Source organism: Acanthisitta chloris, unplaced genomic scaffold, assembly GCF_000695815.1.
Source record: "Acanthisitta chloris isolate BGI_N310 unplaced genomic scaffold, ASM69581v1 scaffold12808, whole genome shotgun sequence".
Lineage (NCBI taxonomy): Eukaryota > Metazoa > Chordata > Aves > Passeriformes > Acanthisittidae > Acanthisitta > Acanthisitta chloris.
The window spans coordinates 71527-74895 of record NW_008688840.1 but is presented as its reverse complement, the minus strand read 5'-3'; positions in this window follow the sequence as shown (position 1 = coordinate 74895).

Here is a 3369-nt window from a genome sequence, read left to right as displayed (position 1 = left end):
AAACTCAGCCTGTTTGCTTTCAGTGGATTATTTTGACATAGATTTCTTTCAGGTTTCCATTTATCAAATACTTCATGTACTTGGTGGTTCTTGGCCAATGGTTTGCTTGCAAGTTATGCACCATAACTCCTGCTTTGAGCGCTTGCCATTCATTAATGTATAGTTTTCCTGTGGAACTGGCCATCCAAATCACATGGTGGCTTTGCTTTCCCCTGGCTGGATGCCTTCCAATCCCACAGAAAGCTTTCTAGGGGCTCCAGTATGTCTGGTGATGACTGTGAGATGGCTTCTGGCAACAGTGTTAATGCAAATGCATTTTTGAGCGTGTTCTCATGACATATTCCAATCCTGTGATCAAAAACGTGCCTATAGACATTTTCAAGGGGGGAAAAAACCTAACTTGGGATGCTGTCAAAAGTGCATTTGCCTTCACTTATAGCAGAAAATTCTCCCAGTTGGGTTTTGCTTCTTTCACTGGATTCACCTCTCAGCCTCAGATCATCAGAAAAGTAATCTCACTGGAAATCCTGGAAATGGTTCATTATAATAAGAGTGACCTGCAGACCTCAGGGCATGGCACATAAGGGAATGGCATGGTGATTTTGGGGTGTTTGTGTTGCTGCATCCTCACCCCTAGTTCATTTAAGAAAATGAAACCACAAGTAGCCTAGAGTTGTGCTGACACTGGAATTTGGGAAGTGAACAAATGCAGGGAAAGCAGAATGCCTGAATGTGCTGGGAACACAGGTGGGTTAGCAGGAAGGCTGAGCATAATTCAGTTCACCTGATGTTCATGTGCTTCCTCTCCACTTCTTTGGAGGATAGACCTGGACCTGCCAGCACAGTATTTGGCACTCACCTCCACAGGCTCTACCAGAGCAGTTCTGTTTGTTACAGACATAGGAGGAGTGACAGAAAATTGTACAGTGTCACCTGGTGTCACAGAACAAGACAATTTATGACTGCACTGATGGTACAACCCTGAGGGTCACCCAAAAGCCTGTGCATGATGACAACCTACATCCTGAGTCCCTGGCCTGGCTAGGGCTGCTGAGATCCAGGTGAGAAATCACAGCAAAACACAGTATCTGTTGCTTAATTATTTCACTCTGTAGAGACAAACCCTAGTGGCAAATCTCTAATCAGATTTTCACACTGGTACTTGACCCGTTAGATTCAATTACAGCTTCCTTCTGCTGTAATTGCAACATTTCCATGCCTTAAACCAAAACAAGGCTTGGAAACCTGTCCCTGTGGCTGCTCTGGCCTTTTGGGGGAAGAGGGAAGGTACCTGCTGTGCCGAATCGGCCTAGAAATCACACAGCGGCTCTGAGGGTTTAATCACAGAAATGTTTGCTTGGGGGCACTCCCAATGGGCTTTTTTTTCTTGAAACTCTGAGCAAACGTAGCCTTTGTTTGCATTTTTCCATGGGATGTGTTTACTGTTCATTTGTGCTGCACATGCTGTGAGAAATTAAGCCATTATGTCCCTATTTCTTTTCCTTTCTCCTGCTTTCATTCCTTTCCCCCCCCCCCCTTACAAAATCCTTCCAATTCCTTTCATTACTTGATGTTAACAGGACAAAAGAAATAAATACATGAAAGGAGATACAAGCTGTGTTTCTGCTTGACTTTGGAGCTGCTGCAGTAACCAAATACCAAGCTGCAAGGTCAGAAAAAGAAAGGAATTAAACAGCAAAGTGCCCCAGAGCTCAGCCCTGGGACCTCAGGGCACGTTGGCCATGGCACAGAGATTTCCAGCCACACACCCCAAGAGCTGAGCAGTCTCTCTGTAAATCTCTGAGTGTTTCATATAGTTTCCTTGTCATGTGGCCGTTAAGTTTTATAACCTTTATATTTCAAGGGAAACAATGAACGTGAATTCCTTCGGAATGCCCTAATAGATCCCACATGTCAGCGATTTTTCAGATTTGGGTCGCTCAGTAGGTAGTGAACACGCCCGTGGATGGTTGGGCTTGGCTGTGGCCTTGGCCAAGGGACTAACTCCTGCTCAACAGTGCTGTCCTCCAGCTCCTGCCAACAGCGAGATCAGTGGCCAGCCAGGCCAGCACTGCAGTCTCTGGGGACAAAATTCAGCTTCAGTGCCAAGATCTCTGTCCAGCGGTGCCATCCTCTGGCTCCTGCTGACACCAAGGTCAGTGTCCAGCTGCACCAGTACTGCACTGCCTTGTGCCATCCTCCAGCTCCCACCAACACCAAGGTCACTGTCCAGCTGTGCCAGCTCGGTGGTGTCTGGTGCTGTCCTCTAGCTCCTGCTGATCCCGACGTCAGTGTCCAACTGTGCTGGCATTGCACTGCTTAGTGCCATCTCTGGCTCCTGCTGAGGTCACTCTCCAAACACATTGTCTGGTGCCATCCTCCAGCTCCACCAACACCAAGGTCAGTGTCCAACTGTGCTGGCACTGCACTGTCCAGTGCCATCCCTGGCTCCTGCTGAGGTCACTGTCCAGCCACACTGTCCATGCCATCCTCCAGCTCCCACTGATGCTGAGATCACCATCCAACCCTGCCAGCACTGCACACCGTCCGTGCCATCCTCCAGTTCCTGCCCACCAAGGTCACTGTCCAACCCTGCCAGCACCTCTGCCCATCCATCTGAGCCCCTCGGGGCCAGGCAGGTCCCTCCACCCCCAGACCTGCAGTGATGGGGATGAGCTCTGCAGCTCCATCCACACCATGCTCCACAGAACAGTCCAGAGCAGTGGGAAGTGATCTCAGGGCTTGGTGCACCCAGAAGGAGTCAGGGACCCCCAAACTGCCCCAGACCCAGCAAGCAGTGGAGATTGTTTGTCCCCATGCCCTCCCCAGCCCTGAGCACCTCAGCACCTGCACTGAGGGGCACAGAGAGCAGTGTAGTGCCAGGGGCGAGTGCTGAGCACTTGCTGTCAGCTCCTGAGGGGCTGTGAGGGTCGTGGTACACTGTGATGGGCACAGGAGTGCTTGGCAAGGCTGTATTGTGGCTGAGGGGAGGCTGCTGGGGGGCATTGCATTGGGAGGTTACCTCCCCTTGGCTTTAATTTAGCCTGTGAGCACCACAACAAAACCCCCTGGTGCTGAGTCTGACCCTCGAGGAGAAGGGTCCAAGTTAATCCTGTTCTGACACAAGCAGCAAGTGGAATTGTGCTGAGCCCTGAGTGCCTCAAGTGGAGGGTTGTGTCTGTGAGGGTCTGTCTGCAGCCACGAGGGGAAAATACTCCCTCAGGACCCAGCAAAAGAACCTGCCTGAGAGGCCAAAATCATGAGTTTCCAATTGCTTATATTTTCTTATATTTTCATAAGGTGTGGTGGTTTTTGGGTGGGAGGAGAGGGTGGAGGTGTTGGAGCTCCTTTCTTTCTCGTGGTCTGTTT